The 23,352-nt window shown below is 42.0% G+C and overlaps 1 protein-coding gene across 1 annotated transcript in view; it reads left to right on the forward strand.

The window, feature by feature from the left end:
• The first annotated feature begins 720 nt into the window (after positions 1–720).
• The window catches only part of asip1 (agouti signaling protein 1), a 49,736-nt gene continuing 27,104 nt past the window's right edge, over positions 721–23,352 (forward strand). Inside the window, exon 1 of the mRNA XM_073062182.1 lies at positions 721–910. The gene's annotated coding sequence lies outside the window, so the exon portion shown is untranslated. The remainder of the gene's footprint in view (positions 911–23,352) is intronic.

A 23,352-nucleotide genomic window follows, 5' to 3' on the forward strand; every position in this document is an offset into this window, starting at 1 on the left:
CAATTAGCACCGTGTTTATATAGAATGAGGAACCCAGATGAATTGACAAGGTACCTCTTTTAAAGTCGGAGAGAACCAAGATCCTGGAATAACCCCCAACTGATTACTGGATGGAAAAGAAATATACTTTACTGCAATCCTGAGATTAAATATGCAAATTTAGTAGTAACTGCTTCTCCCTCTCTTGCACACGAAATGTTAAAATAACATTGAAACCACGTAGGCACAACGGCCAAGCCTGCACCATTTACATTCGTTTAAAAACGAATATGAAGAAAATAAACAGGATATCACAATTCCTTTGTCATACTTCCTTTTTAAAATGTTTTCCCTATCATTATTTGTAAGTTTTTACTTCAAAAGAAAATCCCTGATTTTTAAAATGATCACAACAAAGATCTCCCATTGTTTTTTACTTTTAAAATAGCTCTGATTATCTTTACTTTAAATCAATCTCTGATTACCTTTTTTAACGTTAAAAAGAACTCCGTTATCTTTACGTTTAAAATGTCTCCGATTATCTTTGACGCCGATATTTTAATGCTGTGAACCGGTTGGGAATGACACGCACACACCTCGCTTTTCCGCGCATGGCTTGTTTGTAAATACATCCCTACTTGAGCGTTGACGCGCGGATCCCAAATGCTTGTCAGCTAGAGTTCTGCCACCCTTGGCAGCTCGCTACCCTCCATTCCCACCCCTTCCCCAACATCACCACTCCGCTGGCCGGGAACGCGAGGAGGGGTGGGAAGAAAGGAAGCAATAAACTCTCTTCAGGTTATTTTGAAAGGGGAGGGGTGAGTGAAACGAAAAAAAAAGTGTTTATTTAAGTGGTCCTCAGAAAACCTGGGCTGTACATTTGCAGAACTCAAGAGGCAATATCCACTGAACAGCGAAACGGTCTGAACGGGTAGGTGAATCTATTCAAGCAACCTCCAATCGATCTGGGTCTTTACAAACAACAGCTCAATCGACTCGCTTTTAAGGGAAGTAGCATATATTTGTTTAAGTGTATTTTTTCCAAGAGCTTGCAAGAATGTGAGTTTAATTGGAATAAATGTCATTATTTTTACTAACATATTTGTGGTAATATTTTGGTTTATGTGCTCTGAATGATACATGTCTTGAGAGTGCACTATGGTCTGGAGGAACTTTGCTTCGTTCAGTTGTCAGATGAAAATAAACTTGAATTTCTTTTATAAAAGTGTACACTTTTCCTACACATATGAAATAACAATACTGGATTATGGGTAAAATACTTCAGAAATTTACTATCGCCATAATTCTTTTCACGAACATTACATTAGAAGTTTTCTTTGTAGAGAAACGGAGTAAAATCGATTATCGTTCTAAACTTTGAAAGCTTTGAGGACAATTGGGCCGGTGTTTAGTATATGTATTGGGGGTGCGTATTAGAGCACGGGCGGCCTTTGACCAGAAATAAATTGACAAGTGTGAACCCGTGATGTTTGCTTTCTTAGCTCTGTCATATATAAACGTGTTTAATTCCAAGGTTTTGGGAGGCAAACAAATCTGCGGCATTCTCAACCGAAGGATAAAGGCAAGAATGTGCGGTTATCGAAAAACAATTCTGCCCGCTACCCTAATGCGTGCGCCTAACAGACGACAAAATACGGTGTTATTTCTTTCCTAATGAAGGGTCTCGGCCCGAAACGTCGACTCCTTATTCACTTCCATAGATTCTGCCTGGCCTGCTGAGTTCCTCCAGCATTTAGTGTGTGTTCTTCTGGATTTCCAGCATCTACATTTATTTCACGTAACAGCGATGTGTGCTCGCTCCGACTAATTGAGCATTCGGGAACTTCAGCGGTTCCTGTAACCGCCCAGAATCATTGCCCTATTCAGGAAGCAATGTTCCATCCCGAGTAAATAAAGATCCCCGAATATCGCAAAATAGGAACGTGAAAAGTATTTATAAAAATATCTGCAAAATGACGAGGCGCTAGTTCCCATATCCAGGATATAATATAAAAAATATTTTAGCCTACTGTGTAGCCACTTTTCACTGCAAAACTGCGTAAACTGTTATCTAATATGACATACACTTAACGAGGCAATAAACGATGTATTTTCAAATGCTTCAGTCCCATAAAATATTCAGTTGCTCTGTTGCGAGAACGGAGAGGGCTAGAGGGCTTCCCTGCCTTGACAAGTACCGCATCCTTCAACAACGTTGTGTGTGTGTGTGTGTGTGTGTGTGTGTGTGTGTGTGTGTGTGTGTGTGTGTGTGTGTGTGTGTGTGTGTGTGTGTGTGTGTGTGTTCGTGTGTGCGAGTGTTTGTGTGTGTGTGTGTGTGTGTTGTGTGTGTGTGAGTGTGTTGTGTGTGTGTGTTTATGTGTGTATATGTGAGTGTGTTGTGTGTGTGTGAGTGTGTTTATGTGTGTATATGTGAGTGTGTTGTGTGTGTGTGTGTGTGAGCGTGTTGTGTGTGTGTGTTTGTGTGTATATTTATGTGTGAATGCGTTTGTGATTGTGTCTGTGTGAGTGTGTTGTGTATGTGCGTGTATTGTGTTTGTGAGAGTGTAAATGCCGTGGCTTCAGGCAAGGATGTCTGCTATTTTTCACTTCGGTCAGAACAACAATTACAGTTGAAATGTAATTGACAACAACTTCCTTTATTAACACACACGCTCAAAATGCCGGAGGACCTCAGCAGGTCAGGCAGCAACTATGGAAAGGAAGGGAGGCTTCTCCCTTCCTTTCCACTCCTGATGAAGGGTATCAGCCTGAAGCACTGACTGTTTATTCCTCTCTATAGATGCTGCCTGACCTCTGATTTCCTCCAGCATTTTGTGTGTGTTACTCTCGATTTCCAGCATCTGCAGAATCGTGTGTGTATGACTTCCTTTTGCGCCATAATAAAATAGATAGATAGATAGAAACTTCATTGATCCCAAAGGAAATTCCAGTGTCACAGTAGCATTACAAGTGCACAGATATACAAATATTAGAAGAAAAATAAGAAAGAATAAAAAAAGTTACCACAAATAGTCTAACAGGAGGGAGGTCATCACTTCCCCAGCTATAGGTTGGCTCACTATAGAGCCCGATGGCCGAGGGTAAGAATTAGACAATAGACAGTAGGTGCAGGAGTAGGCCATTCGGCCCTTCTAGCCAGCACCACCATTCACTGTGATCATGGCTGATCATACACAATCAGTACCCTGTTCCTGCCCTCTCTCCATATCTCTTGACCCCGCTATCTATAAGAGCTCTATCTAACTCTCTCTTGAATGCATCCAGAGACTTGGCCTCCACTGCCTTCTGAGGCAGAGCATTCCACATATCCACCACTCTCTGGGTGAAAAAGTTTTTCCGCATCTCTGTTCTAAATGGCCTACCCCTTATTCTTAAACTGTGGCCTCTAGTTCTGGACTCACCCATCAGCAGGAACATGCTTCCTGCCTCCAGCGTGTCCAATCCCATAATAATCTTATATGTTTCAATCAGATCCCCTCTCATCCTTCTAAATTCTAGTGCATACAAGCCCAGTCGCTCCAATCTTTCAACATATGACAGTCCCGCCATTCCGGGAATTAACCTTGTGAACCTACGCTGCACTCCCTCAATAGCAAGAATGTCCTTCCTCAAATTTGGAGACCAAAACTGCACACAATACTCCAGGTGGGGTCTCACCAGGGCCCTGTACAGCTGCAGAAGGACCTCTTTACTCCTATACTCAATTCCTCTTGTTATAAAGGCCAGCATGCCATTAGCTTTCTTCATTGCCTGCTGTACCTGCATGCTTGCTTTCATTGACTGATGTACAAGAACACCTAGATCTCGTTGTACTTCCCCTTTTCCTAACTTGACTCCATTTAGATCTGCCTTCCTGTTCTTGCCACCAAAGTGGATAACCTCACATTTATCCACATTAAACTGCATCTGCCATACATTTGCCCACTCACCCAGCCTGTCCAAGTCACCCTGCATTCTCATAACATCCTCCTGACATTTCACACTGCCACCCAGCTTTGTGTCATCAGCAAATTTGCTAATGTTACTTTTAATCCCTTCATCTAAATCATTAATGTATATTGTAAACAGCTGCGGTCCCAGCACTGAACCTTGTGGTACCCCACTGGTCACAGCCTGCCATTCCGAAAGGGACCCATTAATCGCTACTCTTTGTTTCCTGTCAGCCAGCCAATTTTCAATCCATGTCAGTACTTTGCCCCCAATACCATGTGCCTTAATTTTGCCCACTAATCTTCTATGTGGGACTTTATCAAAAGCTTTCTGGAAGTCCAGGTACACTACATCCACTGGCTCTCCCTTGTCCATTTTCATAGTTACATCCTCAAAAAACTCCCGAAGATTAGTCAAGCATGATTTTCCCTTCATAAATCCATGCTGACTCGGACTGATCCTTCTACTGCTATCCAAATGTGTCGTAATTTCCTCTTTTATAATTGAATCCAGCATCTTTCCCACCACTGATGTCAGGCTAACCGGTCTATAATTCCCTGTTTTCTCTCTCCCTCCTTTCTTGAAAAGTGGGACAACATTAGCCACCCTCCAATCAGCAGGAACGTTTCCTGAATCTATAGAACATTGGAAAATGATTACCAATGCATCCACGATTTCTAGAGCCACCTCTTTAAGTACCCTGGGATGCAGACCATCAGGTCCTGCAGACCATATAACCATATAACCATATAACAATCACAGCACGGAAACAGGCCATTCCGGCCCTCCTAGTCCGTGCCGAACTCTTAATCTCACCTAGTCCCACCTACCCGCACTCAGCCCATAACCCTCCACTCCTTTCCTATCCATATACCTATCCAATTTTACCTTAAATGACACAACTGATCTGGCCTCTACTACTTCTACAGGAAGCTCATTCCACACAGCTATCACTCTCTGAGTAAAGAAATACCCCCTCGTGTTTCCCTTAAACTTTTGCCCCCTAACTCTCAAATCATGTCCTCTCGTTTGAATCTCCCCTACTCTCAATGGAAACAGCCTATTCACGTCAACTCTATCTATCCCTCTCAACATTTTAAATACCTCGATCAAATCCCCCCTCAACCTTCTACGCTCCAATGAATAGAGACCTAACTTGTTCAACCTTTCTCTGTAACTTAAGTGCTGAAACCCTGGTAACAGACGTATCAGCCTTCAGACTCAACAGTCTATCCAACACCATTTCTTGCCTAATATAAATTTCCTTCAGTTCATCCTTTACCCTAGTTCCTTTGGCCACTATTACATCTGGGAGATTGTTTGTGTCTTCCCTAGTGAAGACAGATCCAAAGTACCTGTTCAACTCATCTGCCATTTCCTTGTTCCCCATAATAAATTCACCCGTTTCTGTCTTCAATGGTCCAATTTTGGTCTTAACTATTTTTTTGCTATTCACATACCTAAAGAAGCTTTTACTATCCTTCTTTATATTCTTGGCTAGTTTACCTTCGTACCTCATTTTTTCTTGGCGTATTGCCTTTTTTGTTATCTTCTGTTGCTCTTTAAAAGCTTCCCAGTCCTCCGGTTTCCCGCTCATCTTTGCTATGTTATACTTCTTCTCTTTTATTTTTATACTGCCCTTTACTTCCCTCGTCTGCCAAGGCCGCCCTTTACTCCCCTTCGGTTCTTTCTTCCTCTTTGGAATGAACCGATCCTGCACCTTCTGCATTATTCCCAGAAATACCTGCCATTGTTGTTCCACTGTCTTCCCTGCTAGGGTATTGTTCCATTGAACTTTGGCCAGCTCCTCCCTCATAGCTCCATAGTTCCCTTTGTTCAACTGTAATACTGACACATCCGATTTTCCCTTCTCCTTCTCAAATTGTAGGTTAAAACATATCATATTATGGTCACTACCTCCTAATGGTTCCTTTACCTCAAGGTCCCTGATCATATTACCTCATATAGCACTCTTTGGAGCAGCGCAGTTGTCTTGGTCTATAAAAGTGTTCCTCTGTTCAGCCAAGGTGGTACGCAGAGGGTGAGAAACATTGTCCATAATTGCCAGGATTTTCTGTAGTGTCTTTTATTCTACCACAGCCTCCGGTGTGTCCAGTTTGACTCCTATAACAGAGCCAGCCTTTCTAATCAGTTTATTGAGCCTGTTGGCATCACCCATGTTGATGTCCATAGCACTTCACGAGCATTACTAAACAACATTGTTAGATTTGTATTCAGATTGTTCCAAAGCTTGGTAAAAGAGGTTGGATTTAAGCAGCATCTTAAAAAGGGCAGACAGAGTATGTTCAGAAACGGAATCACCTTTAATATCACCAGCAAATGTCATGAAATTTGTTGTTTTGTAACAACGAAAAGAGGGCATGTCCTGGGTGATGAGGGTCCTTAATGGAAAAATGCCACCCTTTGAAGCATCGCCCTATGAAGGTGTCCTTAGTGCTGGGGAGGGTTGTGCTCGTGATGGAGCTGGCTGACTCAACAACTTTCTGCAGCTTTTTCCCATCCTGTGCAATTGATTCCATACCAGACGGCGATGCAACCAGTTATAATGCTCTCAGTCCATCTGTAGAAATTTGAGAAGGTGAGGGAATATGCATTTTAAACAACCTATAAACAATGGAGAAAGTAGAATTCAAGTCAAAGTAAATTTATGACGGGGGACCACGTGAGCAAGCAATGGCGTAAGACGTGTTTGGCTGGGCTCCTGCCTAACCTTTACTTTATTGTATATTTAGAATAGCGCTTTCTTTCAAATCTTATCAAAGTAAGTAAGTCGTCTAAGTACATATAGCAAGAGTTACTTTGTTCTCTGGCATCTAAGCTTCAAAATATAAATACACTGAGCCCACTAACACCAAGACGACCGACTCCCCGGCGCAGAGTTTAAGTGCTGACCGTCACCCCGCAAGAACTCAGGCGAAATGGACACGGAAGACCTGAAGATTCAGCTCCTCTCGGGGCTAAAAACGGACATCTCTGCGGTGACAAGCGCAGAGTTGAAAAAAGCCCTAGCCGAAATTTTAAACTACCTGAAAAACGAGTTGCAGGTAGTAAGAACCGAGCTAGCAAACAACGCGGCACGGACCCAAGTTGAGATTGACCATGTAGAGGCTAATGTTAAAGACATGGAAGACGGCATATCATCGTGGTCAGATGAAATGGTATCGTTTCAAACCATCGTAAACGCCCTGAAGTCGGAGCTGAAGGACTTAAGTGATAAATGTGAAGACTTGGAGGGAAGAATGCCGAGGTGCGATATCCGTATTTTGGGGGTCGCTGAAGGGCTCGGGTCAAGTTCCATTTCTAAATTACTGACAGAGGTGCCTAAACTGGACAAAGACATTCTCATCGACCGCTCGCATCGGAGTCTCACACCAAAAAAACAGCGGTGCAATTGGAGTTAAACTACATTATTATCAGGACTGTGTCAATGTTTTTCGTCGAGCTCGGAACCAGGCTCCGTTTAACTACTTTTTTTCCAGACACCACGGGGGTCGCCAAAACTCGAGCTGCGGTCACGGACGTCGGGAAACTGCTGCGTGACCAGCCGAATATCCGATAGGGGTATACTGTTCCCTGCTCAACTTCAGCATTACACTCAACGGGACGGAGAAAGAACTTCTGGACCCGGAGAAAGCCATGGCCTACGTAACAGAGCATATCGTCACGGCAGCAAAACACAGAACATGATCACGGACCAGTTTTCACATGTGGGACTCGGGTGGGCTGTTCATAAACAGTTGCAGAATCGATAACTTTCTGCAGTGCCCAGGAAAAGTCTTATGATTATCCTAGTCTTTTGACGTGGAAATATGTTTTCTTTGTGGTCACTGTTGTTGAGATGTTAAAGCTTTTATTTGGGAGGGGGGATCTTTAATTTTGAATCCTTCAATATGCTTAAACCAAATTGGATCCATCTCTCGTTAATTAGCAAATTCATAATACCAGCTGTAAGTGAGTGTGTGTTTGTATAGGTGACGAGGGTAGGGAATTACCAGAATATTTCTTTTTATTTAATATTTAGGCCTATCGTTTCTATCGATGTATATTGGGAGATACCTATGTGATATTCTACTTCCTTCAGTTCCATATGGTTAATAATAATATTTCATCTCAGACAAACGGTTGTTCTGTTAAATTGGTGAGTTGGGATGTTAAATCTCTTAATCACCCTGTAAAACGTAAAAAGGTATTTACTCATTTGAAACACCTATAGCATTCCTACAGGAGACCCACTTGCATATCTCTGATCATTGTCGACTAAGAGGGGGATGGGTCGGCCAAGTATTTCAGTCTAATTTTAATTCAAAGGCCAGAGGAGCAGATCTAATAATTAGTAAAAATACGCAGTTCGCGAGTGTTGAATCTGATCCAGCTGGACAGTTTTTAATTGTAACTGGTTGGCTATATGGGCTGCCCGTTATTTTTGCCAACGTTAATGCACCGAATTGGAATGACCATTATATTTTCTAGTGATTTCTTCTCCAAGTTGCCAAACGTGGTAACACATAAGCTCACCCTCGGAGGCCATTTTGATTGTGTCCTCTCTCCAATTTTGGACCGCAGTGCGGCGAGGAATGTCCCAATCTCTAGGTCAGCACAGTCTATCAGACATTTTCTTAAAACATACGGAGGGGCTGATGTATGGCGGTTTTGTAACCTTGCCTCTCGGAGTTACGCTTTTTTTCTCCTCAGTACAAGGGTCCTATTCGCGTATAGATATTTTTTTATGGACACCAGCTTTCTCTCTTCTGTAACAGAATGTGATTATGAAGCCATAGTTAGATCCGATCATAGTCCGCTGACTTTAATATTACGTATTCCTACTACACAACCGAGTTACCGTCCTTGGAGGCTAAATCCAACTCTCCTTTCAGATGAATGTTTTGTGAAGTATAGTTATTCCGAAATAGAATCTTTTCTGAGAATTGATCAAACACCAGGGATGTCTCCATCAATTGTGTGGGAGGCATATTTAAGAGGCCAGATAATCTCATTCTGCGCGCATGGGAGAAAAATAAGGACTGAACCTACTAAACAACTGACAGATCAGAAGCTGGAATTAGACCTCTTCCATAGACAAGCGCCCTCATCGGCTTTGCTCAAACAGCCTTTATTACTTCAGACCGAACACAATCTATTAACAATTCATGAAGCTGAATATCTTATCTCCAAGTTGCAATGTGAGAAAAAGCAGGGAGGCCGCTAGCCCATCAACTGCGTCAGAAAACGGCTAGTCATGGTATACCTGATATAAGGGATGCACAGGGCATAAAACAGATAATGTAGAAATTAACTCATGCGGCCATAACTTTTACCAATCACTGCACTCCTCAGATTCATCCACCACCCCATCAGATCTGGATGATTTCTTTAAAAAGCTAAGCATTGGCATGAGCTGCTGATCTGGAGAGGACAATCAGGACAGACTCAGCAATTAGGCCCATGCAGAGTGGAAAATCTCCAGGCCCAGATGGATATCCTTCTGAATTAAAAAAAAGTTTTCCACTCAACTTTCCCCATTACTATTATCTGTTTTTGAAGAGTCTTTTTTTATCCCACTCCCTACCTCCCACAATGAGTCAAGCAGTTACTTCATTAATTTTGAAAAACGGTAAAGACCCCCTTGAATGTAGTTCATACGGACCAATCTCCCTTTTAAATACAGATACCAAAATCCTTGCAAAAGTCCTGACACACCAAATGGAGAAGATTCTACCATTAATTATCTCACCCGATCAAACAGGTTTCATAAGAAATCGGTACTCTTTTTAAAATATAGGACATCTTCTAAATACAGTATACTATATGATTCCTCTGCATCTAGTACCCCAGAGATTTTTGAACTGCAACGTGGCACAAGACAGGGATGCCCTTTATCTCCACTCCTTTTTGCTGTGTTTTGCAGTTAGTATCAAAGGCATCCAGAGGGGAGCTTTGGACCATAGAGTGTCACTGTACGCTGATGATATGCTATTGTATATCTCAAATCTAACTCAAAGTTTCCCAAATCTATCAATATTGCTCACTAAATTCAGTCAAATATCTGGTTATAAAGTTAACTTTCAAAAGAGTAAGCTAATGCCAATTGGGACCACATGTTTGGACATTTCTTTTTCCGTGACCCCCTTTAGAATAAGCTATAGGAAATTTAAATACTTGGGGGTCTGGATAACACATAATTACAAGGACATTTATAAAGCCAGCTATCAACATTTCCTTTCCAATCTTAAACAGGAATTTGAACATTGGAATTCTTTATCTCTTTCCCTTAGCGGGAGGATTAATAGAATTAAAATGACTGTCCTGCCCAGATTCTTACACGTTCCAAAACCTTTTAATTTTTCTAACAGACTTTCTTCAATAACCTAAATAGTCAAATTTCAAGTTTTATTTGGAATATAAAACAGCCCAGAGTAAAGGAAAAAATACTACAGATGGGGTGGGGGGGGGGGGTGATTTGGCACTTCCAAATTTTCTATATTACTACTGGTCAGCTAACATAAGAGCAATTTTATATATTGGACAAGAGATGATATTGCTGCTCCTAGCTGGGTGATTATGGAAAAGTCATCCTTACAATGCTAGACTACCACTGTCACAACCTGTATCTAGTTTCACACTGAATCCAGTTGCAATGTATTCCATCAAAATTTAGTTCCAATTTAGATGTTATTTTGCACTTAATAACCTCTCACTCACTGCACCAGTAGCAAAAAAATTACATGTTCACCCCAGCAATAATGTGTGATTTTTGGTCTAAACATAGTATCACTTCGTTGGATAATCTCCACATTGACAGCAATTTTGCCTCTTTTGAACAGCTAGTTAAGAAATTTGATATCCCTAGGACACACTTCCATAGATATTTACAACTCAGAAGCTTTATGGCCTCTTATCTTTCCCTACTGCCCCCTTCATTGCTCTTAGATTCAGTCCTTGTGCAAAATTGATGTGAAACAATCTGTAAGCAAAATCTATGAGCTACTTAATGTAGTTAATCCAGAGAATTTTGATTTATTAAAACATAAATGGGAAGAGGATATTAAGGAAAAAATTCCAGATGACATATGGCAAAAACAATTCATAGAATTTATTCATCTTCTGTGACATGTTATTCATCTTAGACATGTTATTTTTCAGTTTAAAATTGTGCACCGTTGTCATTGGTCTAAAGTTAGATTGGCTAAGGTTAATAAAGATCTTGGACCCAATGTATGGCACATGTAAACAATTCCTGGCTACACTCTGCCATATGTTTTGGTCATGTCCAAAATCAGTAAATTTTTAGGGTTTGATTTTTGAAACTTTTTCAAAAATCTTTTGACAATTAATTAAGCCATCTTGGTCAATAGCACTATTTGGAATGCCTTCTCAGAATATTAAACTCAGCAAATTCCAAACCTATCTCATCAATTTTGGTTCACTTCTTGCCGGAAGGCTCATTTTGTGCAAATGGAAAGACTCTTCCCCTCCAACATATGGACATTGGATCAAAGATATCATGTACTTTATAAAATTTGAGAAGATCCGCTATTCGGTCAGGGAGCAGTCTGCGAGATTTAACACCATTTGGCAACCTTTTTTAAGTTTTGTCAAAAATATGGATGCTGAAAAAATTACTTGAATGTGTAGGGTGCTCTATCTTTATAGGTACACTAGGCCTTTGTATGTCTTTGACTGGTCTGGCTGGTTCTATTCTTGTTTACTGAGGGGTGGGGGGGGTTCCTTTTGTAACTGGTATAAAATGGTTGGTTGTATTATAACATACGCTCTGCTATTTTTCTTTGTTAATAAAAAATACTTTGATCAAAAAAAAGTAAATTCATGATCAAAGTATCTGTATGTTACCATGGACTACCCTGAGATTCACTTTCAAGGATCAAGGATTAACTTTATTCGCCATATACATTTACATATCCCGATGAAAAGGCCAGAAACACTGACTGCTCATTCTTTCCATCAATGCTGCCTGGCCTGCTGAGTTCCTCCAGCACCTTCTGTGTGTTACTCTTCATTTACGTGCTTTAAGGATTTGTTGTATTGCATTGGTCAGGATGTGACATGCAACAAAGAACACCAGACGAGATCAGAAAACACAAGGGGACTAATTCGCCCACTGCCCGCATAATCTCAACCTAACCTAATCCTAAAGTCCAAAAGGGGCACACACCCCCACAAACCCTAGGCAACTTCCCGATTAGCCCTGGCTTCAGCCCCACAAACCCTAAGCACACCCCGATTAACCCTTGCTAAACCCCCACAAACCCGGTATATACATCCACCAGCCCAACACTCAAACCTAATCCTAAAGTCCAAAAGGGACACACACCCCCACAAACCCTAGGCACTCCCCGATTAACCCTGGCTTCGGCCCCACAAACCCTAAGCACACCCCGATTAACCCTTGCTAAACCCCCACAAACTGGACATCCTATGTCAAGAGGGGCAAGATTCAACAAAGGCAAGTGTTGGACCTGGTTAATGAAGGCGTGGGCCAGTTCAAAGTTGCAGGGTCGCGTGAAACTGAATCTCAAGTGACGAGATCAAAAAGCACAAGAGGGCGCATTTGCCCACTGCCCGCATAATCTTAACCTAACCAACATTCAACAATGATATAAAAAATAAAGTTAGATGTTAAAGTAGAGATATAAATGTAGAAATATGTGCATGAATACATAAATACCATCATGTATTTTCAATGTAAACTTCATTATAAACAGTGTTTACAGTGCAGTAATGGGGTACTAAATAGAGAGTGGTGGGGGGGGCTAACTAGAATGATTGATTTTTCTTGCAGGCATTTACAGGAAAATAAATGCAACACAATTTATGTAAAAATACTATATAAACAATTAAAATCTGGAATGCACAGGAAAAGAGATCAGAGATGCACAGCAGCCCAGAAGGATTACAAACAAGAGAAAGAATGCAGAAGCTGTTAATCCAAGCAACACACATAAAATGCTGGAGGAGCTCAGCAGGCCCGGCAGCGTCTATAGGAAAAGAGTACAGTCAGTCTGTGTTTCAGGCCGAGATCCTTCATCAGGACTGGAAAAAGATGAGAAGTTAGAGCAAGAGGCTATAGTGTACAAGTTTGGTAATGGATAATATTTTGCTTATTGCCCAGACTTCAGCAGTGATCCATAGATTCTGGCCAATTTGGGTATTGCAAGTGCAAACCAATTGTCTCGTTTGTTAGCCCTCCATGTGGGTGCAATTCCTTCCTGAGGGGTCAAAGTTTCCCCATCAGATACTGAGAACACCTTCAGACCATAAGACATAGGAACAGAATCAGGTCATTCAGCTCATCAGATCTGTTCTGCTATTCCATCACGGCTGATTTTATTCCATCTCGGCTCCATTCTCCTGCCTTCTCCCCGCAACCTTTGAAGTCCTGACTAATCAAGAAACTATGTCTATATTCCTAGAATAATAGTCTTTGTCTTTGTTCCTTCTACCAAAATGCAAGAACATACATTTCCCTAACATACACTTTCCTGCATTGCATTTCATCTGCCAGTTCTTTGCCCACTCTTATAATTAATTGTCTTTATTGATTGATTGATTGATTAAGATACAGCACAGATCAAGCCCTCCCAAGCCTTTGAGCTATGCCGCCCAGCAACTCTCCACTCCCCCCCCCCCCCCAATTTAATCCTTGTAATCCGAGCATAATGACGAGACAATTGAGAATGACCAATTAACCTACCAACTGGTAACTGTGGGAGGAAACCCCACCTGGTACAGGCAACTTGGGTCACTTGTAGTCATGGGAGATTTTAACATGCAGTTCAATTGGGAAAATCAGGTTGGTAATGGATCTCAAGAGAGTGAATTTGTTGAGATAGCTTAAGAGCCCAAGAAATAGCTTTTTAGAGCAGTCATTAATTTAGCCTACTGGGGATCAGCTATACTGGATTGGATGTTATGTAATGTACCAGAGGTGATTAGAGAGCTTATGGTAAAAGAACCCTTAGGAGGCAGTGCTCACAATATGATTGAGTTCAACTTGAAATTTGATAGGAAGAAAGTAAGGTCTGATGTAGCAGTATTTCAGTGGAGTAAGGAAAATTACAGTGATATGAGAGAGGAGTTGGCCAAAGTAAATTGGAAGGAGCTGCTGGCAGGGATGTCAGCAGAGCAGCAATGGCATGCATTTCTGCAGAAAATGAGGAAGGTGCAGGACATGTGTATTCCAAAAAATGAAGAAATACTTAAATGGTAAAATAGTACAACTATGGCTGACAAGGGAAGTCAAGGCTATTGTAAAAGCAAAAAGAAGGGCATACAACAAAGCAAAAATTAGTGAGAAGATAGAGGATTGGGAAGTTTTAAAAAACCTACAGAGAGCAACTAAAAATCATTAGAAGGGAAAAGATAAAATATGAAGGCAAACTAGCAAATAATATCAAAGTAAAAAAAGTTTTTTCAAGTATGTTAAAAATAAAAGAGAGATGAGATTGGATATAGGACTGCTAGAAAGTGAGGCAGGAGAAATAATAATGGGGACAAGGAGATGGCTAATGTGACAGTCTTCACTGTGGAAGACACTAACAGTTTGGCTAATGTTGCAGTGTATGAAGGAAGAGAAGTGGGTGCAGTTACTGTTACAAGAGAGGAGATGTTCAAAAAAGCTGAAAGACCTAAATGTACGTAACTCACCTGGACTAGAGGAACTGCACCCTAGGGTTCTGAAAGAGGTAGTGTTAGAGGTGGCATTACAAATGATCTTTCAAAAATCATTGGACAGAGGACTGGAAAATTGCAAATGTTACTCCACTCTTTAAGAAAGGAGGAAGGAAGCAGAAAGTAAATTATAGACCAGTTAGCCTGACCTCAGTGGTTGGGAAGATGTTAGAGTCAATTGTTAAGGATGAGGTGATGGAGTACTTGGTGACACAGGACAAGGTAGTACAAAGTCAGCATGGTTTACTTCATGGAAAATCCTGCCTGACGAACCTGTTGGAATTCTTTGAGGAGATTACAAGTAGGATAGATAAAGGGGATGCAGTGGATGTTGTATATTTGGACTTTCAGAAGGCCTTTGACATGGTGCCACACATGAGGCTGCTTACCAAGTTAAGAGCCCATGGTTTTACAGGAAAGTTACTAACAAGGTTAGAGCATTGGCTGATAGGTAGGAGGCAGTGAGTGGGAATAAAAGGATCCTTTTCTGGTTGGCTGCCAGTGACACAGGGTTCAGTGTTGGCGACCACTTCTTTTTATGCTGTATGTACATAAATGATTTAGATGATGGAATAGATGGCTTTGTTGCCAAGTTTGAAGATGGAGGGGCAGGTAGTGTTGAGGAAACAGGTAGGATGCAGAAGGACAGACAGATTAGGAGAATGGGCAAGAAAGTGGCAAATGAAATTCAATGGTGGGAAATACATGGTCATGCACTTTGGTAGTAGAAATAAATGTGTGAACTATTTTCTAAACAGGGAAAAAATTCCAGGAATCTGAAATGCAGAGGGACTTGGGCGTCCTTGTGCAGAACACCCTGAAGGTTAACTTGCAGGTTGAGTCAGTGGTGAGGAAGGCAAATGCCATGTTAGCATTCAATTCAAGAGGTCTAGAATACAAGAGCAGGGATGTGATGCTGAGGCTTTATAAGGCACTGGTGAGGCCTTATCTTGAGTATTGTGAACAGTTTTGGGCCCCTCATCTTAGAAAAGATGTGCTGGCATTGGAGAGGGTCCAAAGGAGGTTCATAAGGATGATTCCAGGAATGAAAGGGTTATCCATACCAGGAATGTTTAATGGCGTTGGGTCTGTTCTCACTGGAATTCAGAAGTGTGAGAGAGGATCTCATTGAGAACTTTCAAATATTGATAGGCCTAGACAGAGTAGATGTGGAAAGGATGTTTCCCATAGTGGGAGAGTCTAGGGCAAGAAGGCACAGCCTCAGAATAGAGGGGCACCCTTTCAAATCAGAGATGCGGAGAAATTTGTTTAGCCAGGGGATGGTGAATTTGTGGAATTTGTTGCCACATGCAGCTGTGGAGGCCAGGTCATTGGGTGTATTTAAGGCAGAGATTGATAGGTTCTTGATTGGACACGGCATCAAAGGTTACGAGGAGAAGGCCGGGAACTGAGGTTCAGGAGGAGAGAAAAAAAGGATCAGCCATGATTGAATGGCGGAACAGACTTGATGGCCAGATGACCTGATTCTGCTCCTATGTCTTAAGGTCTTGTACTGTAAAGTGCTGTGCTAACCACTACGCTACCGTGCTGACTCATCTGCCACATCTTGGGCTATTATTCTAATCTGTCCAAGTCCTTCTACATGAATTGGATGTTGCAATGTGAAGTATGACATGCCTGCGGTCAGTTAGGGGGCCATTAGTTACGGAGGAAATGCATGAATTCTGTTGCTTTATTGCAACACTGGAACCTTCACAAAATTAACTTGTTGCCACGTGACACTGATTGTGAAACCATAACTATTCCCAGCAGCAGAGCCCCACAACAGCACAGCTGAGACGACTTGAAAGTGACTGTGTCACAACTCTGTACTTGCAGTGTTTTTGGGAAGAGTTGTACTTGGAGCCAACTTGGGCAGCGGGATGAGACGCGGTCATTTTGTGGTTTCGAAGATCATTGCGTGGTTCTTGGGAGCACCGTCCATATGACATCCACCCCACAAATTGTTCCATGTTAACGTTTGAGATGTCTAAAGAAAGTCAATGCGTTATGCAAAGGACCGTGACTGCACCATTTTCAATACAAAGCTGTCAGTTTTGAAGCTTAAACTAGGCCTGGGTATTTTATTGCGCATCAATGGGCACCGATTATCCACAGAATCAACAGCAAAGTAGAATCCTTAGATCATTCCATGGCTGATCAGTTATATTTCATCAAACAGTATTCCGAAACTCAATGTAATAAACACTCTCTTCACTACATTAATATTCCTCTTCCTCTGTAATTTTGTTAATAACATAGTAATAATTTTAAGTTATTGAGAGCAGAGAGTCGTAAAATTAGTCAGCTCCACTATGGGCACTAGCCTTTGTAGTATCTAGGATATCTTCAAAAGGTGATGCACCAAAAAAGGCAGTGTCCATCATTAAGAACCCCCATCAGCCAGGAACTGCCCTTTTCTCATTGGTACCATCAGGGAGGAGGTACAGGAGCCTGAAGACACTCACTCAGTGATTCAGAAACAGCTTCTTCCCTTCCGCCATCAGATTTCTGAATAGATGATAAACCCATGACCACTACCTCATGACTGTTTTAAACTTTGCACTACTAATTTAATTTAACTATTATATATATATATTTACTGTAAATGATAGCTTTTTCCCTCTATTATTGTAATGTTCTGTTGCCGCAAAAGACAATAAATTTCACCATATATGCTGGTGATATTAAACCTGATTCTGATATAAAAGGGAATCAAAATTTATTGGGACACCAGAGGTTGCGGATGCTGGAATCTGGAGCAATAATCTGCTGCAGGAATTCAGGACGCACAGGAGGTACTTCTTGCCTAATGGCAGCAATGAGTAGAGGGCCTGCATTTGATTAGGTTTGGCCATTGTTGTAAGTGATGGCAATGTAGCCTAGTGGTTAGTGTAATGTTGTAGTCAGCGACCTGCTTCAGTTCCCCTGCTGTCTGTAGGGGGTTGTTAGTTCTCCCCGTGACCACAGGAGTTTCCTCCAGATGCTCCAGTTTCTACCCACGTTGCAAAGACATACGGGTTGGAGAAACAACACCTCATATTCCCTCAGGGCAGCCTCCAACCTGATGGCATAAACATGAACATTAACTTCCCTAACTTCAGGTAATTTCTACCCCTCACCCCCGTTTCCATTCTCCTCTCAGCCCTTCTTCTCATCTGCCCATCACCTCCCTCCGATGCCCCTTCTCCTTCCCTTTCCCCCATGGTCCTCTTTGCTCTCCTATCAGATTCCTTCTTCTTCAGTCCTTTGCCTTTTCCATCTATCACCTCCCAGCTTGTACTCCTTCCCCTCCCCTCACCAATTTCTTATTCTGGGTCTTCCCCCTTCCTTTCCAGTCCTGATGATTCCCCTCCACAGACACTGTCGCAGCTCAAGCCCTACAGTTTATACTGAGTTTCTTCTTTTTTTTGAGTGCCATGGTAGTGTAGCAGTTAGCATGACACTAGTGCAGGTGGAGGTGTTGCAGACTTCAGAGTTCATCACCTGCGCCATCTGAAAGGAGCTTGTACATTCTCCCCCCCGACTGTGTGGGTTTCCTCCATGTGCTCTGGTTTCCTCTCACATTCCAGAGAAATACCAGTTGGTAGGTTAATTGGTCATTGTAAATTGTCCTGTCATTAGATTAGTGTTAAATAGGTGAGTTGTTGGACCAGAAGGGTCTGTTCTGTGCTGTAGCTCTAATAAATAAAACTGGCGTAACCACTGGACTGCCATTTTAAAAAAACGTATCAATTCCCTTTTTCCTTTCAGTTAGTCCTGATGAAGGGTCTCGGCCCGAAACGTCGACAGCGTTTCTCCCTATAGATGCTGCCTGGCCTGCTGTGTTCCTGTGTGTGTTGCTCAATTCCCTAATGTCCATTACATGAGGAAATCTAGCAGCTTTATCCAGTCTAGATTTACCTTCATAGTACATTTATTATCCAAGTATGTATATGTCACCACATACTACCCTGAGATTCATGTTCTTAGATTCATAGACAGTTATAAAGAAGTAAAGCACAGAAACAGAACATTTGACCCTTCTATTCCATGCCAAAACCATTTAAACTGACGAGTCTCTTGACCTGCCGGTACTGGGACCATAACCTTCTATATCCCTACGATTCACGTGCCTATTGAAAAATCTGAAATTGAGCTCTCATGCACCACTTGTGTTGGCAGTTCATTCCATACTCTTACGACCCTCTGAATGAAGATGTTTTCCTTCATGTTCCCCTTAAATTTCTCATCTTTCACCCTTAAGCCATGACCTCTGGTTGTAGTGCCACCCAACCTCAGTGGAAAAAGCCTGCTTGCATTTACCCTATCTATACCTGTCATAATTTTGTACACCTCTATCAAATCTCCTCTCAATCTTCTACTTTCTAAAGAATACAGTTCTAACCTATTCAATCCTTCCTTATAACTCAGGTCCTCCAGACCTGGCAACATTCTTGTAAAGTTTCTTTGCACTCTTTCAACCTTATTTACATCTTTCCTGTAGGTAGGTGATTAAAACTTCACACAATACTGCAAATTAGGCTTCACCAGCATATTATACAACTTCAAAATAACATCCCATTTCCTGTACTCAATACATTGATTTATAAAGGCCAATATGTCAAAGGCTTTCTTTATGACCCTATCTATCTGTGACGCCACTTTCAATAAATTATATACTGTATTCCCAAATCCCTCTGTTCTATCACAATCCTCCGTGTCCGGCTGCTCACTGTGTAAGACCTACCTTGTTTGGTCCAACTAAAGTGCAAAACCTCGCACTTGTCTGAATTAAATTCCATCTGTCATTTCTCAGCCATTTTTTCCAGCTGATCCAGATCCCTCTGCAAGCCACCATAGCCTTACTCACTGTCCAATACACCCCCAGTCTTGGTGTCATCCACAGAGTTGCCAATCCAATTCTTGCAGACATTTAAGGAAAATAAAGAAATAGGAAAATTTATACAAAAAGACTGACAAACAACTGATGTGCAAAGGAAGACAAATCGTATAAATAACAAAAAAGTAAATAAGTAATACTGTGCTATATAGTCCTTGAAAGTGAGTCTGTAGTTTGTGGACAACACACACAAAATGCTGGTGAAACACAGCAGGCCAGGCAGCATCTATGGGGAGAAGCACTGCCGACGTTTCGGGCCGAGACCCTTCGTCAGGACTAACTGAAAGGAGAGATAGTAAGAGATTTGAAAGTAGTGGGGGGAGGGGGAAATGTGAAATGCTAGGAGAAGACCTCCTCCCCTTACCCCATCCCTGACATATTTAGTTTTTTTTTCTCTCTCTCTGCCCATCACTCTGCCTGTTCTCCATCTCCCTCTGGTGCTTCCCCCCCCCCTTTCTTTCTCCCGAGGCCTCCCGTCCCATGATCCTTTCCCTTCTCCAGCTGTGTATCCCTTTTGCCAATCACCTTTCCAGCTCTTAGCTTCATCCCACCCTCTCCGGTCTTCTCCTATCATTTCGCAATTCCCCCTCCACCCACTACTTTCAAATCTCTTAGTATCTCTCCTTTCAGTTAGTCCTGATGAAGGGTCTCGGCCCGAAACGTCGACAGTGCTTCTCCTTATAGATGCTACCTGGCCTGCTGTGTTTCACCAGCATTTTGTGTGTGTTGTTTGAATTTCCAGCATCTGCAGATTTCCTCGTGTTTGCTCTATAGTTTGTGGAATCAGTTGAGGTGAGTGAAGTTATCCATGCAGGTTCAGGAGCCTGATAGCTGAGAGGTTCCTGGTGGTGTGGGACCTAAGGCTCATTATGTAGTTTTCAATATTACTAGTAACAGCCTGGAAGACATGTGTCTTCTGGGTGTGGCCCTGTGGATGAACAGATTCCTCGCCAGTGTCCATAAGACCATAAGATATAGGAGCAGAAGTAGGCCAGCAGCCCATTGAGTCTGCCCCATCATTCAATCATGGGCTGATCCAATTCTTCCAGTCATCCCCACTCCCCTGCCTTCTCCCCATACCACCTGATGCCCTGGCTAATCAAGAACCTATCTATCTTTGCCTTAATTACACCCAATGACTTGGCCTCCACAGCTGCTCCCCCAGCAACAAATTCCACAGATTTACGACCTTCTATTTAAAGTAATTTCTCCACATCTCTGTTCTAAATAGATGTCCTTCAATCTTGAAGTCGTGCCCTTTTGTCCTAAAATCCCCTACCATGGGAATTAACTTTGCCATACCTAATCTGTTCAGGCCTTTTAGTATTCAGAATGTTTCTATGAGATATCCCCTCATTCTCCTGAACTCCAGGGAATACAGTCCAAGAGCTGACAGATGTTCCTCATATGGTAACCCTTTCATTCCTGGAATCATTCTCGTGAATCTTCTCTGAACCGTCTCCATTGTCAGTATATTCTTTCTAAAATAAGGAGGCCAGAACTGTACACAATACTCTAAGTGTGGTCTCACAAGTGCCTTATAGACCTTCAACATCACATCCCTGCTCTTATATTCTATACCTCTAGAAATGAATGCCAACATTGCATTCACCTTCTTCACAACCGACTCAACCTGGAGGTTAACCTTTGGGCTATTTTGCACAAGGACTCCCAAGTCCCTTTGCATCTCTACATTTTGAATTCTCTCCCCATCTAAATAATAGTCTGCCCATTTATTTCTTCTACCAAAGTGCATGACCATACTCTTTCCAACATTGTATTTCATTTGCCCATTCCCCTAAACTATCCAAGTCTCTCTGCAGCTTCTCTGTTTCCACAACACTACCCGCTCCTCCACCTATCTTTGTATCATTGGCAAATTTAGCCACAAATCCATTAATACCGTAGTCCGAATCATTGACATACATCATAAAAAGCACCTGTCCCAACACCAACCCCTGTGGAACTCCACTGATAACCGGCAGCCAGCCTGAATAGGATCCCTTTATCCCCACTCTCTATTTTCTGCCGATCAGCCAATGCTCCGCCCACGCTAGTAACTTCCCTGTAATTCCATGGGCTCTTATCTAGCTAAGCAGCCTCATATGTGGCACCTTGTCAAAGGCCTTCTGAATATCCAAGTACAGCCCATCTACTGCATCTCCTTTGTCTACCCTGCTTGTAATTTCTTCAAAGAACTGCAGTAGGTTTGTCAGGCAGGATTTTCCTTTCAGGAAACCATGCTGGCTTTGGCCTATCTTGTCATGTGCCTCCAGGTACTCCATAATCTTATCCCTAACAATCGATTCCAACACCTTCCCAACCACTGATGTCAGGATAACAGGTCTATAAGTTTCCTTTCTGCTGCCTCCCACCCTTCTGAAATAGTGGAGTAACATTTGCAATTTTCCAGTCATGTGGTGTTGTTGAATGAAATGTCACGAGAGATTAGAACATTGAGACAGCAGCGTACGCTGCTGCAAACTGTAACTTCAAAACAGCAAGCTGTTGGGCTCCCTCTCACTATGACAGCAGCGATACCTCTCTCTCCTTCATCAGGGAAAGAGAGGGAGAGAGCCTGTGGCACGTCAAACTGATGGGGGTGATGGACTGCAGATCACGGTCTCTTTGCGGGCTTTTCTATTCCTTATATGGTGGGTGGTGGGTCGGGGCTGAGACAGGTGGGGGGAGGGTCAATGCTTTTGCTGTTACTTGTGTGTGTGTGTGGGGGGAGCATTTTCCTGTCATTCATTCTTTGGGGTTTTTCTTCTGTTTTGTCGATGTCTGTGAAGAGTGAGAATTTCAGGTTGTATATTGTATACATTCTCTGATATTAAATGGAACCATTGAATCATTGATGGTTGAGAGATAATAACTGTTTCTGAACCTAGTGGTGTGGGACCAAAAGCTTCACACCTGATGGTAGCAGTGAGAAGAGAGCAGGTTCCAGCTGGTGGGGGTCCTTGATGATGGATGTTGCTTTCTTGAGGCAATGCTCAAGGGTGGGGAGAGCTTTGCCTGTAATGGACTGGGCTGTATATGCACCTGTGGATGTTAAACCACCAAGAAAGTTGGAGACTTAATTGCCTCCCTGGTTTAGGGTTAATTTGAAATGAACAATAAATGCCAGCTTTGTTGTTAACATCCCCTGCATGGACAAATAAATGTATTTTTTCTCTTTCTGCCTTAATACAAACAATCCCTTCACAAGTAAAGTTACTTTTGAGCTGACAGAAGAAATTAAAACTCCAGTGAGATAAATGCTTTCTCAGAGGTTTACATCCCAACATGTAGACCCCCAGTTGTATTATTTCAGTCATAAATTCTAGGCTAAGGCTTTTGTGGGGAGAGGGTGAGCATAAAACTGTAGGGTTCCTCAGCAGTAAATTCATGTTTTAAAATTAGCCTACTTTGACCCTACATTTGGGGTCATTGTTTCAGAATTGAAGTTCAAAGTTCAAAGTACATTTAGAACATAGAACATGGAAATACATTATGTTAACTGTATTTCAATACAATTGGTTTATTATGTACTCCTATTTGATATACTTAAATACATTATTCTTAGAAGGGGTCCATAGGCTTCATTGGACTGCGAAAGGGGTCCATGGCATAAAGAAAGGTTAAGAACTTCGGCTCTACAGCCATGACTGTGTGGATAGGCACAGTGTAAACATCATCTATAAATACCCCAATCTACAAATTCTGCTGTTGACAGAATCTCAGATGGTGACAAGGAGACATACAGGAGTGAGATAGATCAGCTGGTCGAGTACTGTCACAACAGCAATGTCAGTAAGGCCAAGGATTTGATTGTGGACTTCGAGGGGAAA

Source organism: Hemitrygon akajei, chromosome 11 (assembly GCF_048418815.1).
Source record: "Hemitrygon akajei chromosome 11, sHemAka1.3, whole genome shotgun sequence".
In the NCBI taxonomy this organism is placed as follows: Eukaryota; Metazoa; Chordata; class Chondrichthyes; order Myliobatiformes; family Dasyatidae; genus Hemitrygon; species Hemitrygon akajei.